The sequence below is a fragment of the Callorhinus ursinus genome, unplaced genomic scaffold (genome assembly GCF_003265705.2).
Source record: "Callorhinus ursinus isolate GAN/ISIS: 27379988/994484 unplaced genomic scaffold, GSC_fseal_2.0 scaffold31, whole genome shotgun sequence".
NCBI lineage: Eukaryota > Metazoa > Chordata > Mammalia > Carnivora > Otariidae > Callorhinus > Callorhinus ursinus.
Genome location: NW_027397093.1, coordinates 14,191,854 through 14,215,722, shown reverse-complemented (window position 1 = coordinate 14,215,722; position 23,869 = coordinate 14,191,854).

Below are 23,869 nucleotides of genomic sequence, written 5' to 3'. Positions count from 1 at the left end.
TTATCAACATCCCCCGCCAGGCTGGTACATTTGTTAAAATTGATGAACATACACTGACACAGAATTATCACCCAGAGGCCACAGTTCACATTAGAGTTCACTCTTGATGTCCATTTTATGGGTTTGGTCAAACTTATAACGACATGTATTCACCATTATAGTATAATGACATGTATAATGATACATACCCACAATTACAGTATCACAGCGTAGTTACATTGCCTTAAAATTGCTCTGTGCTCTACCTATTCATGCCTTCCTTCCCCTTAACCCTTGGCAACCACTGATCTTTTTGCTGTCTTTATAGTTTTGCCTTTCCCTGAATGTCATATATTTGCAATCATACAGTACACAGCCTTTTCAGATTGGCTTCTTTCACTTCATAATATGCATTTATGGTTCCTCCATGTCTTTTCATGGCTTAATAGCTCTTTTTTTTTTACGCTGAATAATGTACCACAGTTTAACCATTCACCTATTGAAAGACATCTTGGCTGCTTCCAAGTTTTGGCAATTATGAATGGAACTGCTATAAACATCCATGTGCAGGCTTTTGTATGTTTTCAATTCCTTTCCACAAATACCAAGACGTGTAACTACTGGATCAAATGACAAGATCATGTTTGGTTTTCTAAGAAACTGCCAAAGTGTCTTCCAAGGAAGCTGTACCATTTTGCATCCCATCAGCAATGAATGAGAGTTTCTGTTGCTCCATAACCTCACCACCATTGGGTGTTGTCAGTGTTCTGGATTTTGGCCATTGCAATAGGTGTCTAGTGGTGTCTCCTTGTTTTAGTTTGCATTTCCTTGATGATATATGATGTGGGGACAGTTTTCATATGTTTATTTTCTATCTGTGTATTTCTTTGGTGAGATGTCTATGCAGATCTTTTGCCCATTTTTAAATCAGGTTGTTTGTTTTCTTACTGTTGAGTTTTAAGGGTCCTTTGTATATTTGGATAAAAGTCCTTCACCAGATGTGCCTTTTGCAAATATTTCCTCCTAGTCTGAGGCTTTTCTTTTCATTCTCTTGACAGTGTCTTTCACAGAGCAGAAGCTTTAAATTTTAATCAAATCCAGCTTATCAATTCTTTCTTTCATGGATTGTGCCAATTTGACTTTTGACAAAGGTGCCAGGTAATTCACTGGGGAAAAGCATCTTTGGCTGGGTGTCAGGAAAGCAGAGCATCAATTCTTCTGCGGAAACTTGGAGCATATGCTGTCCCCTCCAGGAATTAGTTTCCCCATCTTAAAATGGCATTCTCCATCCTGGGTCTCTAATCCTAACTTGGGCATTGATTTACTGTCCATCTTTTCTCTTCCCTGATGGTCCCTCTCCCACCTTATTCACTGCTGGATTGGAAGCAAAGGAGGAGGAGTGTGGAGGAGGGAAGCCTCCCTCCTGTTCTGAGCCAGCCTGTGTTTCTCAATGCCCGGGGTGCAGGTCTGAGGCTGACAGTAAGGGGCAGTGACAGGACCTGGCCCAGTGCACTGATGGGTGACTGTGATTGAGTCATTAAATCGTGACTGCCGAGGACTGGGGTTGGATGCTTTTTTGCAAGACTGGCACAAGAGGAGGGGCTTTCAAGGGGTGGGGACTACAGACATCTTCCTACTGAGGCCCTGACCAATGCTGAAGTCTTTTTGATAACATGCCAGACAATCCTCTACTTGATTACCTCTACTGATGGGGAACCCATTCTCTCCTGAAGCAGCCTGTTTCAGGTCGGATCAATCTAATGGGGAAATAGGTTTTCCTTGGGGGTTATCAGTTAGGGTCCCGGCAGGAAACGGAGAGCCCTTGAAGAGGGTTTAATGAAGGGACTATTTGGAAGGATGTAGCAGGGTGTGCATACACTCAAGAGAGAGGGAACGTCTGAGCTAATACATTGAGAATGACAGACGGAGAGGTTATGGTTTTCACAGACACTGGGCAGCTGTGAGAGGTGTCCAAGTGAGGAAGTGCTACAGTTAAGTTTGTGCTTTATAAGGGTCACTATTGACTGTACCAAGGAGAGCCCATTGGGGAGCAGGATAGGGAGGGGAGCGGAAGTGAGGCTAGAGACAAAGGGACCATGAGGAGGCTGTCTTGGTAGTTCAGGGGAGAGCTGGTGAGGGAGGGGCTCTTGTGGCAATAGTGGACGAGCAGAGAGGGAAGGACAGGAGAGCTTCAGGCCGGTGGGGGGGTTAGTTTGCTGAGAGAGTCAGGGGGCACTTTTGGAGAGGGATGGGTTGGGGCCGCGGCATGCGGGAAGAAGGAGTGTGACCAGAGAGAGAGAAGTGGCCTTTCTGGAAGGAAAGCTGAGGAGTGCTCAGGAGGAGCCTCTCACAGTCCAAGCCCCTCTGATACCTTTCATCCTCAGACCCCGGGACCCCCACCTCAACACGGGGCCAGGGAAGCTTGCTCCCTGGCAGGATTAATCCTGTGCTGTCCTGGAGCCGGTGTATGGTTTACACCCGCCAGTAGGAGCCAGGTGTGCGCATGTCTTCCCCGTGCCCTTTCAACGATGTCGTGCTGGCAGTTTGACCTCCGCTGTGATGGGGCTGTTTACACCACGGAAATCGGTAAACACTATAAATCAGGGCATTTCCGCCGCCCTCTCCTTTAGCCGGTTGTTAAACATCGGTGCACCCACCGGCCCTAGAGCGCGGGAGCAGCTGAGCGGCATCTCCGGCCGCCGGGTCATTTGCCAGGCAAATGTCCACCCATCTGTGGCTGGACAGAGCTGCCCCAGCCGCCTGTCCAGGACAATTTCAAGGTAGACTGGTTTGTATGTTGGGGGCCCTCCCAGGTCTGGGGAGAGGTGGAGGTTTACTAGGGACCTCTCAGGCTTTGGGATGCTCCCTGCCCCAGCCCCGGGGCATTCTCAGACAGCCCTTGGATAGCTGGAAGGAGCTGGGAGCGGGCATTATGTCCCTTTAGCGTTTGGAAACATGAAAGCCTCAGAGAGGTCAGGTGCTTTGCTTGACATGGTTTGGTGTTTGAGAACCACCACCTGGCTGAAGAAATGCGTTGCCAGCATCCCAGAAGTTCCCCTCCTGCTTCCTCCCTGACCTTTCCCTCCCCACCAAGTAAGCCACGGTTCTGACTCTGTCGCCTCAGATCTGCGCAGTCTGGTGTAGACTTTGTATAACTGGAACCATCTAGCACGTTCTTGTCTGGGTCCCGCTTCTGTGGCGCAGCGTTGACCGCGAGCCTTGAGCGGGCACCGCATAGCTGCACTTCATCAGGTTCGCGGCTGAGCAGTACTCTTCTGTTCACGCTCACGTGACTCGTTTCCGGTTTTTAGCTGTTGCATGCTGTTGCTCGGAACCTACGAGGACATAGACTTTGGAGACCATATGCGTGCATTTCTGCTGCGTGTGTGCCTAGAGGTTTGGAGACAGTTTCATGTGAGTCTGATGCAACAGATAGTCCCTTTGGTGGGCAACTTCCTGAATGAGACTGCCTGGGCTGGACACAACTTCTCTCTCAGGAGCTCCCAGCCTGAGGGAGGGTGCCTGAGGGAGGCACAGGGGAGAGCAGACACAGTGGGCAAAAACTGGTCGCAAATGGAGGTGCCACGGAGAGGGGAGAACAAGAGCTCTGGGGGTTCATGGGGCAGTGTCTGTGTGGGGATCTGTGTGGGGAAATGGGCGAGTCTGGAGGAACGGTTTGGGAAAGATCTGAGTGCGCAGAGATGGAAGGCGGGGCTTCCAGGCATGAGGGCTGCAAAGGCCAAGGTGTGAATTTGCAGCAAAGTCTTTCCCTCTGGAGGGAGAGCTGGGTCTGAGTGCGGCACGGTAGTTGCCAGTCAGGGTCTGACCACGGATCACGGAGGCCTGGAGCGCAAGCCCAGGAGTTTGGACTTCTGTCTTTAGGGTCGGAGAAACCTAAGACCTCCGACAGGGGCAGCCGGTGGGGCAGGAATGTGGGGGTACATGTTTGTGGGTGGTGCTGGGTTCAGGGAGGGGCACCAGGAAAGTCTGGATTCGGGAACGAGGTGAGGAGAGGGGCAGACGCAGTGACGGTAGGGGGAAGGGTGCAGGAAGGAGAAACCTTTGCAGGGGACACGGGAGCCTGTAGGACTGAGTGGTCCTAGGAGGCCAGATCCTGGCAGAGGAGCTGGACCCATTCGGGCTGCCCTCCCTTCCATGACCTGCAGTGTCCACAGGGGCGGGAGGAGGGAGGGTGAGTGGGCGGCATTCAGCTTCCTTCTGATTCAACTTTCAGTCTGGGATCCCTTTGTCTTTCCTTCCCTGAGGGAGCAAGGTCTCCAGGCCCATTGCAAAGGTGGTAAACTGAGGCAGAAACCATGAGGTAAGGATCTGAGGAATTTGTCTGGAATCAGGAGGCTGAGTCTCCGTTCCCCCCACCTTCCCGCCAGGCTCAGGGCCTCTTCCACATGGTAAAGGAGAAGCAAGTGGGAAAAAGAGAGCAGAGGTGGGCCCCCGCCTCCAGACCGTGCCCATCCTCCACCTGCTGCTCCACCCTGGGGCCCAAAATCTCACTGCAGGCAGCACAGCCTCTGCCTCCAGGAGAACCCAGGCTGGAGGCCGCTGGTTCTTCTGGATGCATGGGGTGGGGGTGGGGGGCGGCTGGCATTCAGAATCAGGAGGCTTGGCCCAAGTCCCAGCCCCTGCTCTCCCTTTCTGGATGGGTCCTCCCTCCTTGGGCCGCGGGTCCATATCTATTCCTGAGGGGAATAGATTTCCCCTCATGCAAGAAGGGGCAAGCATGGTCAGCCAGGCCCTGGACTGGTGCTGGCAGGCTTGGGTTGAAACCCTTTCTCTGCCTACTCGTTGTGTGGCTTTGGGCAAGTTGCTCTCCACTCCTCGCCCCCCACCCCCGCTCTGCCCTGAGCCTCAGTTTTTCCATCTGCCACATTGCAGTGTCTCATTCTCTCAGGGTTGTGGCAAGGGCTAAGGACTCTGGTGGAAGAGTACAAGCTTGGGGACTGGACCAGTGTCCAGGCTCTTGGGCTGCCCCCAAGTGTCTCCTTGAGGCCAGAACTCGGCCAGCAGGAGCGGAGACTTGCTTTTGCAGTCAGGCTGGGCTGGAAAGTCACCTGTGGCCTCCGGCGCCGATTTTCCAAAAGCCCCCCCCCCCCCCACTTTGCGTGCATGAGTGTGCGTGTGTGTGTGCGTGTGTGTACTGTTTAACCCAGGCCAATGGTGACGTCTCTTTCTACATGCCCCCAGGCGACAGTTAGTAGTATGGACAAGTTGTCCACTTTGGGGACCACTCGCTTGGGAGGGGCTTGATGGTCCCACACTCCCTCCTGCCACTGGGCCTTTTACGTGCTGTTCCCTCTGCCTGGAATGCCTTTCCCCTTTCCCCAAATTTCATCCATTCCCCCCTTATTCTTTATATCTCATCATAAACGTCACTTCTGGAAAACTTACCCTGACCTCCCTCGCTAGGCTCAATCATTTCACATTCCCCATTTCATGTTCTTACAGCTGTTGTACCTCTTTAGAGCACTTACCCAAATTTGTGCATCTCTCTTTATTCATTGAGCGACTGCTCCTGTAGTTCCTGTCTGCCTGTAGGGTGCTGGCGCCATGGGAGCTTACTGCCTGCTTGCTGTTGCGTGCGCAACACCCAGCACAGGCCCAGCGCTAAGTAGGGACTCATTGGGTCAGCCAGTGAATGAGTCAATAGACAAATGTGGAAAATGTCACTACTCCTACTCTGCAACCTGGAAATCGAGGCATGGTGAGGGGATATCACTTGGCCAGCGTCCCACTTATTAGAACCAGAAAATCAGGGCTAGTGCCACCTGGTTCCACCCCCTACCTGGGGGAGGATCCTTACTCACAGGTGCCAATCTCTGCTTACCCGATCCCAAAGATGGGAGTTCTCCTGGTGCTGGGTCTGCATCGGTTCACAATGTCCAGACGTCCCTACAGCCTCTCCTGTCCTTTGTGCTGGATTATTGGGACCTGCTGTCTGGGAAGACAGTGCAGAGGGCCTTCTGGGGCTCTCTCCCTGCCCTGCAAGGACGAGGGAAGCAAAAGGAAATGTAGGGACCAGCTCGTGTCATTTGATACGTGGATTTACAGAGGACGAGAGAAGGGATGTGACCTGCCAATGTCACAGAACTGATTACCTGCTGATTTGGGACCATGATGCATTTTTTCAACAATCTGCGGTTTGAATTTGATTTTGTCTGTTTTACCATCTTTGAGGACGAGGGAAAATGAACCACCTCAGGAAATGGAGTAATAGACAACAAAAAAATTTTTTTAGAAGAATGCATCCTTTGGGGCATAAGGATGCAATTTGAAATGGGTGCGAGGATTTATGTACAAGGATGCTCATTGCGCAGCCTCGTTTATGAGGGCCCCAAACTGGAAACAGCTTAAAGGTCCAGCACGGAGATTGGTTAAATAAATTATGGTGCATTCATGTGATGGAATACCATACAGCCATTAAAAATGATGGCCCAGTAAAACAATATTTAACGACACGGGGAAATGTTCACAAGATATTGTTAAGAAAAAAAAGCAGGTTGCAGAACGGCAGGCTCCATATGCCTCTGACTTTGCCAAAACAATTATGAAAGAAGAAAGTCTGGGCCCCCTGAGGTAACTTACGATATTATTTCACTGCCTCCAGGACATCAGCCTCATTCATTCCTATTTCAGTGTGACTCAGTGGCAAGCAGGAGACTTTAATGTCTGAAGGTTTGATTCTGAGTCTAGTCTGGCCGTCTATTAACTGGGTGCCCATGGAGCTGTGGGCCTCACTTTCCCGCATCTGCAAAATGGGAGTAAGAGTCCTCCGTTTGCATGCTGTTGAAAGGATTGCAGGGACAGTGTGTGCATGTGTGAGGGGTCTTGGTAAGCCGTACGGAGCTGTATGGACGTTGAGAGTAATGAGGATATTATTCCCTAATTAGACTGAAGACTCCAGGAGGGCCACCGGAGGTAATGTGCCACCGTCACTCTGTGGTCAGCACAGTACCTCCCACACTGACGTGCACAGGGCACGCGTGGTTCTTCTTCGCATTCGTTTTCTTTCTGTTTGTTTTCACTTGGTGCCGGCTCCAGACTAGAAGCCAGAATTAGGTTTTGTTTTTGTTTTCTGTTTCTTAGGTAGAGTGATAGACAAATCCGATCTCTCCTGCACACAGGAAGAAACAATATGGGGGCCCAGTGTGGTGGCAAGATGCCGTAGGTACCCCTGTTCCTCAGCTGCTGTCCTGTGACCAGTGCTTACAACTCCAGAGACTTCCGTGGGTGAGCCAGAGCTGCCCAGGACAGAGCCTGGAAGGCAACAGCCCCTCCTCCTCCTCCTCCCGGTGCCTCTTCCCACTGACTTGCCAATGAGGGGACAGAAGGCTGATCCCTGCCTTAGATAGAACCACTCTGCTATGGTTCAGAGCTCCCAGTCAGGCCAGGCGAAACTTCCTGTCTCTCCCTCCCCTTCCTCTCCTGTTCCATCCCCTCGTGCCAGTTTTCCTGGAGAAGCACCACTTCCATAATCTTGTTCCTCTGAATCCCTGCCTCAAGCTCTGCTTCGGGGGAAGCTGACATGAGCCAGATGGGGACCTGGGACACACCGCATCTAAATGTATCTAACTATAACCCATGTAAACACGACTCATGGAGGCTTTGAGCTTAAATACAACAGTCTCCAATCATATTGTTTTTGGAGAAAGAAAAGAACTTGACTATACCAGCAAGCCCAGTAAAGACTGGATTAAAAGTGAAACCTAGAAATTCTCTGCTTGAATAAGCCTGGCTAAAGCTAACACACAATCATGCAGATGTCCCCAGCCAGGAGGATGCGGTCTGAGGGTATGTGTGCTGCACACAGACAAACCAACCCAATTTGGGTCTGACGGTCCAGATGGCCCCTGCTGGACTCCAGCCTGTGGGTCAGGAAGTGCAGGCCAAGCCTGTGCTGGCCTCTGATGACCCCTTGCCCAGCCAGCAGGCCAAGGGCTCCTCCAAGATCTCGCTGCTAGAACCCACAGGGAATCCTCCCCAACACAGGGAATGGCTGGTGGCTCAGACAGAACTGAGTGGAAGCCTTTTGGCCTGGTCACTTCCCGTCTCCTTTTAAGCCGCCTCCTCCTCCTCCAGGAAGCCCACAAGGCATGCTCCCTTCTCCAAGTGTCTCCAGCCCCAACTGTAGGCAGGCTTTCGCTGGCCCAGTTATAAGCAGCTGGGAACAGGGGTCCCTAGAGGATGGGAGACTTACCGGACCCACCTGGGTACACAGGATGGGCACACAGTAGAAAGCAGACACTGGAGAAATGCATACCTTCAGGGGGGAAAGACGGGCCGTCAGACATCAGACATCCCCCAGGCTCCTCTTTCTCAGGTTACAACATAAATGTCACCCTGTATCATATTCAGCTTCTGTTGCTCTGAGGGCTGGAACTCCATTGGTCTTGATCTGTTCTATCCTAGCGCCCAGTACACAGCCTGGCACATAAGAGTCGCTCAATACACACTTGTGGGAGGCAAGAGTCTCTCCAGAGGGGGCCCACACCACATTGAAGGGTGGCTGCTCCACACAGGCAGGTCCTGTGTCTTTCTCACGTATGTGCCAGGCCCACAGTGTGTAGTGAGCAGAGGCCCGCCACAGGAGGCAAGGGACAGAGACTGCCTGTGGCCACCGCAAGGATTGAGGCTTACTTGAGGATATCTGTGGCCCTGAGGAAGGCCAGGATTCCACTGAATAAGCCCAGTATCATGGGCTGTCACTTACTGGGTCCAGGCAGCGGGCTAAGCATTTCATGCCCACTATTTCCTAAGTACCGTGACCGAGGGGATGCGTGGTTGATGCTCACAGATGTCCCCTTCCCAGTAGTACCCTCTTCTTTGGGCAACAGCCCATCTTTACAGTGGCAAGTCTTGGAGGAAGGGGAATTCTAGGCACTCACTGTCAGACACTGAGGGGATAAATCTCTCCTCGTCCCACACTAGGTAAGGACAGTCTGGAGGTGAGCGGAGATCCACACTGAGCGGTGAGACCCCCTCCCTGCTTTGGATCCACGATGGGTGAAGCTGGAGGGTGATGTCATCATAGCAGTGGGGAGGAGCCTCCACGCGTTGGGGATCTGGCAGGAGACCGACGGCACACTCCTAGGGGCCATGAGGAGATGAGGAGAGTGTAGCGGGAACAGAGTGTCTGTAGGAGCAGGGTTAAGAAGTCAGCGAGGGTGACATATGCCTGGGGCTGTCACCTGTGGGAGCTGTCCCAGCCCAGCCTGAGGGGGCGGAGGGGGGGAGAGCTGATGCACCTGCCTGTAGAGGGAAGCTTTGACCTTGGTGGAGAGCTGGCTGGGAGCATGCATCTCTTTCTCCCACCACCGCTCCTGGGGCATGGGTAGCACTACGCAGTGCGAGGTCCCGGCTGTTTGCCGCCTTCTGTTTCTTGTATCCTTTGGAAATCTGTTCCCCGGCCTGGCCCCCGGCCTCCTGAGTCCCCCTTTGGCCTTCTAGGAAATCCAGCTCTGCTTGTGTTGTGTGGAGTTGGTTTTGCCGCTTACAGCCACAAACTGCACGGGTATGAAGCTATTATTATTCCTTTTAGGCCAGTAAAGACAGGGAGGCTTTTGAGGTTCGGCCAGCCGGAGGTCAGAGCACGCGGCCCGCGTGAGTGAGGCTGTGAAGGTTGGTCTGGCCGGGCTTGAGCACTCAGCCACGAAGCACCCAGACCCAGAAGGTTGACAGTGGAGGGCCTGTGTTATCTGTCACCCCCTCAGCAGGACTTCCAAGATGGTGGCTCTCAGAGTGATGGTTGGGACTCCTGCTGGAAAAGCCTGGAGTGGAGGCAGAAACATGCTGGAGCGGCCCGGAGGCTATGCGTGGCCCAGCTGGCCGCACGGATGGAAGGCTTGAGGCTCACAGAACAGAATGGTCTTCACACCATGGCCTCTCTCACCTCCAGGGCTTTGACAGGGCCCCGAGTCCCACCTTCTGTGCCCTCCTCATGGGGACACGGCACAACCTCACAGTCTCCCAGTCTCCCCATCTGGCCCCAACACCCCCATCAATCACTGGGTAAAAAGCCCTGGATTTCTTGCATAAGCGGGAGGCGCTTTGTGGGAAATTATCTAAGTTATAATCCAATTACACAGTAATTACATTGGGATGGCTCTGTAACTACAGCATTAATTAACTTTGATGGCTCCCATCAATTATGTGGGAGACTGATGGTGGGGAGAGGGTGGGTGTAGTCCAGTGGCGGGGGGGAAGGTGGGGCTGAGTCATAGCTGTGGAGTCAGGAGCCCTCTGAGGGATGAGGGAAGAGGGAGAAGTGTCCCCAACCTACTCCACTGCCCCGCAAAGCAGAGTCTCAGGGCTGGGTGCCATCTTCAAGGTCAGCCCCTCAAATGCCCCCCCTACACTGTGCTTGAACCCTTACACTGGGATTCAAGTAGCTCTCATACACAAAAACCACTACCTCTTAAGGCAACACCACGTGGTGTAGGAACAGCATGGATTTTGGGACTTTGGCCAAGGTCCTGCACTTCCCTGAACTTCAGCGTTGCCATCTGGAAAGGGTGAGGGTCAGTCTGCACAGATATTGGTGTGGACATACAACCTTTCACCCAGCCAGCTGGTAGAAATACACTGTGTACCTTCGATGTGAGACACATACAGCATGTTCTATTTTCTAGTGGCCCCATTAAACAAGTGAAAAGAAACAGGTGAAATTAAATTTAATAATATATTTTATTTAATTTGATATATCCAAAATATTATTTTAAAATGTAAGCAAGGTAAAGAAACCTCAATGAGATATTTTACATGCTTTTTAAAGTAGAAAATCTTCCAAATCTGGTGTGCCATTTGCATCTACTAAGCATGTCTCAGTCAAGTGCTCGGCAGCCACCTGGGGCTGGGGGCTGCTCTCCCGGGCAAGGAATATGAAGTGTGCTGGGCGAAGAGTGGACGCTCGGCACATCCCCTTCTCCATCCCCAAAGCCTACAAAGCCTGTCCTCCCTCTTTGTCTCTGAGACAATCTGTCACACTGGCCGGTGTCACCCAAGTCTTCCGGAGCCTTCAAGTTTTGTTGGTTGAGCACATTCAAACCATGATCAAGTCCTGTCTTGTAGCTTTCTTTTTTTGTTTTATTTTTTAAAGATTTTATTTATTTATTTGACAGAGAGAGACACAGCCAGAGAGGGAACACAAGCAGGGGGCGTGGGAGAGGGAGAAGCAGCCTTCCTGCTGAGCAGGGAGCCCGATTCAGGGCTCAATCCCAGGACCTTCGGATCATGACTTGAGCCGAAGGCAGAGGCTTAACGACTGAGCCACCTGGGCGCCCCTGTCTTGTAGCTTTCAAAACACATCCTGAATCTAACCACTGCTCACCACCACCACGCCTGCCTCCACGATCCAGGCCACCGCAGCCTCTCCCAGGATCCCAGGACCGCTCCTTCCAGCCTCCCTCCTCCCGCCCTTCTCTGCCCAGCAGAAATTAGAGCGTCGGTCCAATGGTGCCACGGGCTTGTCTCTTATGGAGGTTGCCCCCAAAGCAGGGGCTGTGGGAACAGGTGGTGGATTGGGGAGGTGGTCCCGGGCAGCATCCCTGAAGTCTCTGGAGAGAGAAGGGGAAGGAAGAGGAACCTACACAACAGTGTGTTGTGGTAATTGCCGCTGCGAGGCACAGGCACATGCTCCAATCTGTCGGATCTCCCGAGAAACATGCAGACTGCTCCCCTGTATTGTCCTCCCAAAGACGGGACGCTGACCCATTTATCCACTGGCTCTGTCCCCATTGGTTTAGGGTGGATTTGAGGAGTTAATTCCCCTGCTCTTTTGGGTTAAGCTCCTGTGCAGGCGCATGGGGGCTCCCCAAGTATGAGAGAGCACCCTGGAGCAGAATGGGGTGGGGGTGAGCCCCGTGTGCTTGAGGGGGCCACTGTCAGGGGGAGGCCCACCAGACTGCGGCTGGAACTAGAGGTGTGCGGTGATGTTGATATCAAAGGGGGTTAGAGGGAGCAGTGGAGGAGGGAGGGCTTGGACGGGGGAGGAGGTGGGGACAGTGAAGCATGCCTGCCCCAGCTTTTCTAAATGCTTCAGACGCTTTTGGTTGTGCTTAGAATACAATTTAGCCTCTTTCTTTAGCCAAATAAAATTTGGCCATTTGGGGTGGCCTTTGAGGCTCTGCCTGATCCAGCTCCTAACTTCTTCCCTCTTTACTTCCCCCCACACCACTCTCTCCACACCCCCGACCTGGAGCTTTGCTCATCTTCTGCTAGTTTCTAGAAAATTCTCAGCTCGTTCCCGCCTTAAGATTCTGCCCTTGCTCTTCCCTCTGCCTGGAGTGCTTTTCCCCAGGGAGGCTGCATCTGGTTCCCGCTCCCTGTCCTCCCTGTCTCCGGGCTGCCTCTCCAAGAGGGCGCCCTTGACCCATCTGCTTGAAACTGCCGTCCTACCACTGTCATTCTCCTTCTGCTTTCTCACAGCTCTTGATAACTCCCCAAGTTAGCTTATTCTGGTTTTTTAAAACTATTGCTAGACTCGAAACCCCGTGAGGCATGATCCCGGTCCCTCTCTTCAGAGGTATCTGCAGCACCTACCACGGAGTCTGACACTGAGACGGAGCCTGGGAAATGTTTCTCGACTATTCGAGTGGCTTGAGTCCTGTCTCCTCCCGGCTACTCCACCATGGACATCTTCTGTGTATCCCTCAAGCAGAGGGGAGCCGGGACCTGAGCCCTGGAGGGCGAGGATGGGTCTGTCCCCTCTTGCTCTGTGCACCATGCCTCGATTAATGTGGGCTGAGGGCCCGCCGAACTTTCAGGCTACACATCCTTCTGAGGACCGACAGTAACTGAGGTTGGCCACTGTTGCCCCCGTACTCTTGGCCCGGGGCTGGGGTGGCGGAGGTTGTGGGAAATGAGGAAAGGGCAGGAGATACAGAGATGGGGAGAGCCCACAGACTAGAGAGAGAAGGCGGACAGAAGGTCTTCCTGAAAACCAACCCGTGATGGGAACAGGAAGTTCTGGGGCCCTTGGAGAGTGGCAAGGGGGGGCTCGTGGGGCCAGCTTCCCCTTTCACCTCTGTTCCACCTCCCAAGAACAGCCTCTGCCTTCCCCAGGGGCTCATTGAGAGCTGAGCTGGGTACCCCTTTGACTAGGTAAGTAAACATTCTACAGCAAAGAGAAGGAAGAAGCTACTGCTACATGCGACAACACGGCTGAGCCTGGCAGGGACAATGTCGGGGGAAGGAAGCTAGAAGCAGCAGTTCATCTGTATGATTCTGCTTATGTGATAGTGTGAACACAGTCTAGTGCTATGGTCAGGACAGAGGTGACCTTGTGGAGAAAGAGGGGCTGCTGGGTGCTTGTTGTGATCTGCATCTTGATTTGGAATCTGTTTCTTGATCATTTTTTTAAAGCTCTTATTGATTTAATTGAGAGAGAGAGTGAGCGCGAGAGAGCAGGAGCGAGGGGAGGGGCAGAGGGAGAGGGAGAAGCAGACTCCGTGCTGAGCAGAAGCCCGATGTGGGGCTCAATCCCAGGGACTCCAGGACCATGACCCTAGCTGAAGGCAGAGGCTTAACCAAATAAGCCACCCAGGCGCCCCTGTTTCTTGATCATTCTATAGACTGCGCAATCCACTGGACTTGACCATAAGATTTGTGCACTTTCTGTATGTTACAGCTCAATAGAAATTGAGCAGAAAAGGCCCATAAGCCAAGTCTTCTTTCCCCTCCTCTGTCTTGGCACCACTGGGTCCCCTGGGGTTTTTTTTTTTATCTCCTCTTTCCCGATCCAGGGTCAGCCCCCCGAGCTTCCTCATCACAAGCCTGCCCACCCTCCATGTTCTCCCCAGGACCTGACATTTTCTGCCCCTGATTAAGCAGAGCTCTTAAGTCCCACCCCAGCCCCTGCCCCAGATCTCACAAACTCGGCTTCCTCACCAGGCAGGGCACATGGGAGGCCCCAGGCTCATGCGGAGGCAGTTCTGTGACCACAATTTGTGGCATTAACCTGTTCCTCCCCAAGAAGCAGATCAACAATTTTTTCCCCACATAAGTACAGTACTGTCCCCAAGAGGGATCCCCAAAGTGACTGCTGAGAGATCGTCTCCTCCTTCCTCTTGTTTAACAGAAAGGTAGACAGAGGCCCGCAGAGAGGGCACAGCTACAGCCATAGGGAGCCGGAGACCCGAGTCAGGGGCTCCTCCCTTCCACCCAGTGTGGCCCTCTCTCCAGGGCCGGGGCCCGGGGTAGGGTGGTAGGTGTGGGCTGCTGCTTCGCCAGACTTTGCATCCAGACGGGAAGCACCCAGGCACCCCTGCCAGGGGCTCATTTGTTTGAGCCGCTGCGCCTGCAGGCACATCCTGTAAATCTCCGTGTGGGCACTTGGCGGACGGGAGGGCGGAAGCAGGGGCTGCCAGCAGGACAAGGAGCACCCTGGCCCATTCATTCAGACCTCTGACCCCTGCAAAGTCCCCGAGCTGCAGGTAGACATCACGTTTTATATCACACTGCTGGCTCCCGCCTTGGTTCCCCGGCAAAGAGGGATCAGCACTGGGAAGAAATCAGGAGGAGGGGAAATGAAATGAGGCAGTACACATGTTAGCGGTGGGACTAACACAGGACCTTCTTAGCCTTTCATCCCTGGCGGCTCTTTTGTGAACCTTCAGCAGGGCTGGGCCGTAAGTATGTAACAACCAGCTCTGCAGAAAAAAAAAAAAAAAGAAAGAAAGAAGAAAGGAAGAAAGGGCCGGGGCTTTGTAGTGTTTGCTGATTTCCGTGGTGTAAATATCTCACTGCTGCCCATTTCTATCTTTCAACCTGAGGTCCGCTGGCTCTCAAAATTTTTGAAAATGTAACATTCGGCTGGCTCCCTCCGGGCATGCTGGGGAGGGGAACTGGACTTGTAACACTCCAGAAGCTAGCAGACTGTGGAATTTGTCTGCAAGGCCGCCGTAAAACATGGGTAGGGTGCGAGTCTCTTAGGTCCTGGGGCCCACAGTGGGTCCCTGTGCTTCTAGGGCATTTTGGCTAATTTGCCTGAAGTGTGAGGGAGCTGCCCATACGGGCTGAAGGAACAGCATGGAATATTCTTGTAAAGAAAGAGTGCCAGCTGAATTAGCCAAAGGAACCTTAATGATCGTACGAAAAGCACCTTTTTAAAAGATGTTAAGACCGTGTAGCCGCACTCCCTTGCTAGAACCTCGAAACAAGCTCTCAAGACAGTGATTTTTTAAAAACACAATACTGATTTTTAACTCCTTACATGACAGAATGCATCACAGGTGACAAAGCACAAAGCTTTTCACCTGAATTATTTTGTTGGATCCCCAATGAAGCCCTATAGCATGACTATGTCATGGGTAATGCAGGGAGACCATATACTTTATTATCTGACCCCGAATGGTTTTGAGCCTGGCAGGGGGTACTCGTTGCACCTGGGCGACAGGAGTGAACTCAGTCCTTCCCACATCGCCCACAGGTGAGGTTAGCCAACTTGCTCCAGGTCACACAGCTGCAAGCAGGACAGGGTGCTCCTCTGGGCTTCTCAGAGAAGCAGTGACCTCAGGTGACAGGGAGTAAGTTGTGTGTCTCCCCGGATCTAAAGACTCCTCAGCGGTCACTTACGAGGGAAGGGGGCACTTTGTCCCAAGTGGCATTCAGCTCCTGGGAGCCTTTCCTGAGAGCCAGTCCCGAAAGGCTGATGTAGCGCCGAGGACGTGGGAAGGGGACACCAACCCCACCAGCTCTTCATCTCTCTCTGCGCTGAGAGGTTCCATCCAGCCTTGGGTACCCAAACAGGGGAGCCCTGACTTTGGAAATCTCGCGGGGCACGCAGAGGTTGGGGTGGGAAGGGGCAGGGAGAGGTCACGTTTACTGACCGCACACATTCTTCATCACCACACCCAGCCTGGCCACCTGGTTTGCAATAGGAAAAGCCACTCCAGGAAGCAGCCTCTCCCGAGCCATGGTTTACCTACCACGCTTTGTGCTGGGAGGGGAGGGGGAATGCCCTTACCCTGGCCAGGAATGGACCATCACTGTCAGGCCACCCTGCACATCCCAATTTTGGAACTCGTTTTGGACGCCGGAGGACCATATCAGCCAGGAGCCCCAGGACCTCCTCCAGGAAGCCTTCCCTGACCCCTTCCCCTGGAAGAAGAATGAAGCCCCTATCTCTGAGGTCTCAAAGCCTTAGTTGTTGTTGGGCTGGAGGGGGTACATGCCTCTCTGTCTTGCTAGAGGGCAAAGCCCTTTGCAGGCAGCCCTGCCTCTTGTTTAATCGTCTGTCCTCTAAGAGCCCTGTGCGCGGAGGAAGCGCTCAGCAGCTCCGCAGGGGCAGGTTGGTAGAGCAAGCCTAGGACCTGGAGTGGCACAGACCTGTTATCTGTCACCTTTAATAGGTTAATTTATTCAACATTTACTATATGTCCAACATGGTCTTAAGACATGCCAGGCATCAACTCAGTTAATCCTCGAAATGACCCTAGGCACCTAGAGCAGTAGGTACTATTTTCCCCCCATTTTTCAGATGGGGAAACTGAGGCTCAAGCTTGGGGAAGAATCTAGGGTAAGGGTGTAGAGCGCAGAGCCAGATGGCTTGCATTTTATAGTCTGGCTTTACCACCTCAGACAATTAACCTCTTGGTGCCTCAGTTTCCCCATGAGTCAAATGGGACTACTACTAATTCCTTTCCCATTCCCAGAGGAAGCCCGGTGTCTCCCAGGGTTTCTGGGAGGATCAAAGGGGATAATGGATGTGGGTGTTCTCTGTAAATCACAAGGTGCTGTACAAATGTCAGGCATTAATATGTGTTGACTCGAACACCCTCTCTCAGCCCCTCTGCACTTCAGAAGTCGTGGTTCCTTCAAAACCAATCCCCTGGGATCAAAACTGGCATTTCCTAATCCCCTCCAAGCACAGAGGCAATTTGATGTCCACAAAAGCCTTCTTAGGAGAATTCGATGACCTGATTAAAAGGAAGTTGTGGGGGCAGGTGTCTGTCTTGTAGAAACCATGGCCAATGCCCTGTGTTCAGCAAGCCTTCTCGAGAGGGAATTGTTTTCCTCCTTTTTTTCTTGGAAAAACATTTTTGAATTACTAAACAATGGAAAGATAAGAAAATGCACATTGGCAGAAACATGACAATTAAAATATCCTATAGTCCCGGGGTGCTGGGTGGCTCAGTCGTTTAGGCGTCTACCTTCGGCTCAGGTCATGATCCTGGGGTCCTGGGATCGAGCCCCACGGCGGGAGCCTGCTTCTCCCTCTCCGCCCTGCTCATGGGCTCTCTTTTGCTATCTCTCTCTTTCAAATAAATAAATAAAATCTTTAAAAAAATATATCATATAGTCCTACTACCCAGAGAGAACTGTTCTGAGCCCCACATGATGTTTCTGGACTATTATGATACCAGATAGAACCAAGCATGCGGAAATTTCCAGGTCGTGATCCCCCTCCTCGCTCACCCCACACGGAGTTTGTGTGCAAAAAATAGTAGTCAATGAGACTCCACATGCTGCTGTATTTACGAAGCTATTGATAAATGTGGAACTCGGACAGGGGCTCGGATGGAGATCCCACGCTTGGAAGCCTTTGAGGGTTTTCTGCCCCTTTCCCCCCAAATCCGAGACAGCTGCCTCTCCCGAGCAGGTGCAGCCCCCCTTCTGTGGCTGGCGGCAGGCGTGGAGGGAAGCGGGACCCACCCACAGAGCTCACACAGATACTTGTGGCTTTTCTGTGCCGCGAAGGTGGCCCCCAAATATCCTGGGCTTGGACTATTTCCACTTCCCTTATGGGTGGAAGAGAGGAAAAGGGGCAAGAGACGGCCAGAGCGTGGGAGAGGGTGGGAGTTCCTTTCCCTGCGATATGCATGGTTAACCTGTGGGTGAATAGCCATCCAAAGTCTATTTTAATTATTTTTCTGACAAAAACACATTTCCAGATCATTTTGTCTTTTACATATTAATTGATTTTATTTCTAATACGTAATCCAGGCACATGATTCATGATTCAAACAATACGGAAGGTTTGAATGGAAAATAAATTTCCTTTCCCATCCCTGTTCCTCACCCCTCATTCTCCTCCAAAGGGGCCCACAGTTGCTACCAGTTTCTTGAGTGTTTTCAAAGACGGTCTAAATATGTGAACAGGTGTGTATAGATTGTTCTTCAAGGCTCATGGCAACCCAGGGTAGGCAGGTACCACGATTCAGTTATTAATCCTTTATTGTCAGACAACCAGGCATTAGTAATAACCCCAATCAGCCTGTAGAGAAACACCTTGAGACATTTCTTTGGATAAATAGTTAAGAATAAGATCGCTGGATTAAGAAGTATGCACATTTTGAAGATTTTCAGATCTCCCTGTGCAATTGCCCTCAGAAGGTGAGCCTGTGTCCCCTTGTGCCCATACATCACAAGGCTCTTTTTTAAGATTTTTTTTCTTTTTTTTTATTATGTTATGTTAATCACCATACATTACATCATTAGTTTTTGATGTAGGGTTCCATGATTCATTGTTTGTGCATAACACCCAGTGCTCCACGCAGAACGTGCCCTCTTTAATACCCATCACCAGGCTAACCCATCCCCCCACCCCCCTCCCCTCTAGAACCCTCAGTTTGGTTTTCAGAGTCCATCGTCTCTCATGGTTCATCTCCCCCTCCGATTTCCCCCCCTTCATTCTTCCCCTTCTGCTTTCTTCTTCTTCTTCTTCTTTTTTAACATATAATGTATTATTTATTTCAGAGGTACAGGTCTGTGATTCAACAGTCTTACACAATTCACAGCGCTCACCATGGCACATACGCTCCCCAGTGTCTATCACCCAGCCACCCCATCCCTCCCACCCCCCACCACTCCAGCAAAGATTTTATTTTTAAGTAATCTTTACACCCAACGTGGGGCTCGAACTCACAACCCCGAGATCAAGAGTCGCACACTCAGGCACCCCACGAGGCTCTTTTTCTGACACGCAAACCAACATAGGATTTAGAGAGGCTTTGCCAATTTGCTACGTGATAAATTGCATCTTGTTACTATTTGAATTTGCATTTCTTGGATTACTTGTGAAGTTGATCTTTAAAAAATTTCTTTCTGGTTCATTGGCCATTTGAATGTGCAAATTCTTTGTTTTCTCCCCTTAACTTGCTGAGGTTGTTATAGGAAGACTGTTAACCCTTTGTTTCTTATATTTTGCATATATTTTCCCCAGTTTGTCCATTGCCTTTTGACTTTTTTACAGAATTCTTGGGTGACTGAAATAAGATTTCTGGGTATATAGGGGTGCCTGGGTGGTGCAGTCGGTTAAGCGTCTGATTCTTCATTTAGGGTCAGGTCACACTCTCAGGGCTGTGGGGTTGAGCCCCAAGTGGGGCTCCGTGCGTAGCGGGGAGTCTGCTTGAGATCCTCTCCCTCTCCCTCTGCCTTTCCCCCTGCATGCTCTCTCTCTCTCTCCTTCAAATAAAAAAATAAAATCTTTAAAAATAAAAAGATTTCTGGGTGTATAATATCTGAGATAAAGTGGTACTTTTTCTCTTCCGTGAGTAAGAAACAGGAATGGTGAAATTGAAGGGAAGACAAGAAGACTGGACCCTGGCTTAGCTACAGGACCTTCCAGACTCTGCAGAGTGACTCGAGGCCATTCGGAGTCTCTTTCTGTGCTCCTTAGGTCGGGGAGTGAGGCAGGGGGCATGAGGTCAGGGCTCCCAGAGGGTCTCCCCCAACCCAGCCCGTCCCCCCTGGTGTCTCCCCCTAGGTCTGATTTCAGATTATGCATGTAGAGCACTCAGCCCAGTGTCTGGCTTATAGTACTCATGTGAAAAAGAGTAGCCATTAAGTTAGCCATTCACTTGACAAGTACTTCTTGAATGCCAATGATGTGCCAGGCTCTGTTTCAGGTCCTTAGGACCCTAGAGCAGACAGGACAGACCCAAGTCCCTGTGGAGGGGTTGACACTGCAAAGGGGAGAGGATTGTTAGTGGTGTTTGTTGTGGAGGGGACCTGGGTGGGGATGGCTCAATGGTGGAAAGAAATTTAGAGGTCACTTACTTCAATCTGATGGGCCAGATGGGGAAGCTGAGGCCCATTGACAAAGTGACTTGCCAAGGTCACAGAGCCAGCCAGTAGTTGAGACTGAATTAGAGTGGAGGTCAACTAAGGCCAAGAGCACCTCCCAGGCACCATTTTCCTCCAGGAAGGTGAGTGCTTTGTTAAGAATGAAGCCACCCAACACCCACCTACCTTGGCAGAGAGCAATGGTCAGGTGTCGGCAGCTAGAGAGAAGGGGACAGTCCCATCCTGGAGGGTCTGAGAGGCAGGAGTCAGGTGTGGGACAGCTACAGACTCCGGACTCCCCGAATCCACAAGGGGTCAGCCCACCCATCAGCCTGCTTCTGGAGGCTGAGAGAAAGGCAGGCTAAAGCCTGGGGCAGGGTGACGTGCCACGACCAGCCCCACTCAAACCATCAGCCCGGCTCAGCTGCGCTTCACTGCAAGACTGGGGACACGTCACCTCCTGCTGCCACCCTGGATGTGGGCTCCAGATCTGCCCCCTCTCCCCTTGTCACACTTCAGGTGGGTCTCTGGAATTGAGCACCACAGGAACCTGCGCCAGTGGCCCCTCGCTCTCTAGGATGCTCAGGCACCCAGGCTGCCTGGTCTACATCTGACGTGCAGGGCTTGATGCCCTCTCCGGGTAGACGGGGAGCTTGGAGGGCCCGGGCTAAGCGCTCTGACGATGCGTCCCCAGACTATCTGGTAAAGGGATGGGCCTCAGCAGGTTCTCTGAACATACTGATTAATTAATTAATTAATGTTAGCAAAGTCCAGTGAGGAGTCTCAGCTCATGGGAAGGTAAACATGACATGGTTTAAACTTTTCCCCAAGAACTGACTGTGCTCTGTTGCCCCTTCCCACCCCCACCCCCCCCACCCCGGAGTAGCAAGCTCCATGAACCATGTCTTCCTGGCTCATTTGTGAAATCGTCTCCTTCCTATTCTTGAAGGAGGGAGCCTTGAAAAGAAAGCCAGCGCTGTTCTTTCCAAGCTAGCAGGCTCCCATTTAGTTCAGTGCTCATGTTCTCTACCTCCTCATCCCTGGCACGTGGGATGGAGAATACCCCCTTCTTTCTGATGCCAGTCTCCTCTGACATTTGTGGGCAGTGGCGTGGGCAGGGTGGGTCTGCTGCCTGGCATGTCATGGAGGGCCCTTTGGGGGCTGGGGCCCCAACACCAAAGGTTCTCTGGCCCCAGGATGTGGGCCCTTGCTGCCCCTCTCTCCTCAGCTGTGGGCCCTGAGCATCATTCTCCGGACAGCAGGAAACCCCTGTCCACTAACCCCATCCTATTAGAATTGTAACAACCATCATTAATTGGGTACCTACTAAGTGCCTGGCTAGGTCGCTCCATTAGTGCTGGGTTAATTATGGCCAATGGGACAGGTGGAGAAGCCCTTCTGGGTCTCTCCTAGTCTCACAGCTGACATGTGAGCCTCACTGGCAGCTCCAGACCATGCCCCGTTTGTTATGAGGAAACAGATACAGTGGGGTGGATTTTCAAGTCAGAGATAGAGGTCTTTCCCCACGAGCTTCATTTTCCCCACCCAGGCCTGCCCCAGGGCTAGTGCAGACCCTCTGGTCAGCCTCTGGCTCCCCGCCCCCAGCCCCGAGGAACTCCTGGGGTTCCTTTGCACAGAGGGTCATCCACAGGACGGCTCATCTTGTCCCCTGGGTCTTTGGGGCTCCCTCTATAACAGACACTAGTTTGAGACACAAATATCTGTGCATTTGGGGCCCATTCCCACAGGTCCATCCATAGCCTTGTCTCCAGACTTCCTTGTGTCCAATCGTCCAATCTTGTTCCTTCCATGACCTTGGCCAACCAGCTAAGCTATTTGTAAGAGCCTCTCTCCTTGACTACCCCAAGGAGACTACTAATTTTAAGGATAGAACCAGGGCTAGGAGCCTGGTCTGGGGAAGTCTGGGAACCCGGGGACTAAACAGACCTATCTCCCTGGGATCAGACGGTTGGGGAGTGAGCTGAATTGACCTTGGAAGCATCTCTCCCCAACTCACCAAGGCCCCCCAGTTGTAGCCCCCACCCCAGGGGGCTGGCTTGGCCCCTGCTCTGTGGGGTTCTTTTTCACCCAACATGAATTTTATTCTTGTCAGCCCGGATTCCCATGATGCCACCAAAGTCCAGGGAGCCTTCTCAGACCTTCTCCCTGACCGTGTTCTTCCTTCATTCACTCAGTTACATGTTCAACGGATACTTATCACGGCTCACCTGCCAGGCCCCTTGCAAAGATCCTGAGCATGCAGTTCTGAATGAGAATGGCCCCTGCCCGGCTCTTACAAAGATAAGCCTTTGGGGAGAAGTAGGCATAAATCAAACGACCACACAAACAAATATAAAATTCTACCTGGGATTCGTGCTAGGAAGGAGATTTACATGACGGTCTGAGAGCAGATGATTTGCTGTATTTCCCTAGTCTGGGAGGTCAGGGAGGGCTTCCCTGAGGAGGTGATGCCTCAGTCACCTGCTGAAGGATGAGGAGGAGCGGCCCAGGCAATATGGTGGGGGAGCCAAGGGAAAAGGTCCCTGTTCTAGGCGATTTCACCCCAGGGTGCGCTCCCTCTCACAGCTGTCCCCACCTCTTCCCGGTCTGCATCCTTCATCCCCCACCTGGAAACTGGGCTCAGGGCGGTTACCATGTGGGGGCCAGGATGTTACAGTCAGGGATGGAAAGTCACCAGCAGCCACTGCTAGAGAAGACGAATTTGCTTCATGGCAAATGTCACAGAAGCAGAGACCCAGTGACATAAAGCTGGGGGTGACATAGCATCGTCCCAGAAACAGGGGCCCAAGGGTCCCCAAGATGCCTGCAAGGATAGTGCGACACAGGGGAGTCTGAGAAGCACCCTCCACTTCTCTCCCCTTTGTTCCTCCCCCCTGTCCCCTCCAATTCTCCTCCCCCAATTCTCCTAGTGCTTGATTGTTCCAAAGACTTTTCTCATGGGCTCCACTGCATAGCTGGTGCCAGTCATCTCTAGCATCTTCCTGAGGACCTGGTGGAGCAAAAACCATTTCCCGGGAGCACCCTTCAAAGCTCAGGCTGCATCCTGCCACTGAAAGAGCAAGGGCTGGGACTTGGCCCTGAGCGCAGCTGAGGTTACCTGCAGCACTAGGCTGTGTCTTCCCTCCGCCAGGTCCCTGCTGCGAGGTGTGGGACACTCAGCAAGTACTTGAAGGAACAGGACCTGGCCATCCTCTGGTCTTGCCTCTGCTACCAAGTTTCTGTGTGACCTTGAACCAGTCTCTGCCCCTTGCATGCCTCCCAGGATGCGTTCCTATATCCTCGAGGGAGAAAGACAGACAGAGAAGGTGAGCTGGAGAGTGAGGGCAGTCCTTGTGGGTTGGCTCCAGCTGGGCAGGCTGACTGTCCCACAGGCCTGTAAGTTAGCTGTCCCTTGTCCCCAGCCAGGGGCTGACCTTGGGGAGGGCAGCCTTATGCCTTCCCCAGCAACCCTGGACTGAGCACCTGTCACAGGCAGACCACATTTCCTTGGGCAATGCTCATCTGCTTCTCAATCCTCCGAGCTGTCCCCACTTTGTCTGAGCAGGGTCAGGAAGGAAGACAAGAAGGTTTTTATCTGCGTTCTCTCTCCATCCAGGGAAAAATGTCAAGCCAGGGGGTGGGGGGATGGAGGGCCTCCCTTCTTCTTTGAACCAAGAGCCCAGGATCTTCTGCCCATCATTCCTGCTCCCACCTGCCCTTGTCTACAGGGGAGATGGGCCCAGGAAGGCCTGGGGTCCCAGGCTGAGGTTGATCGGCAGCCCTCCAGCCCTGCCTTTGCCCCCACTCTGATATTGGTCCAGGGCCCGTGGGTGTGGCCCTGCCCCTCTCAACAGCCATGGCTCTTCTGGACCAC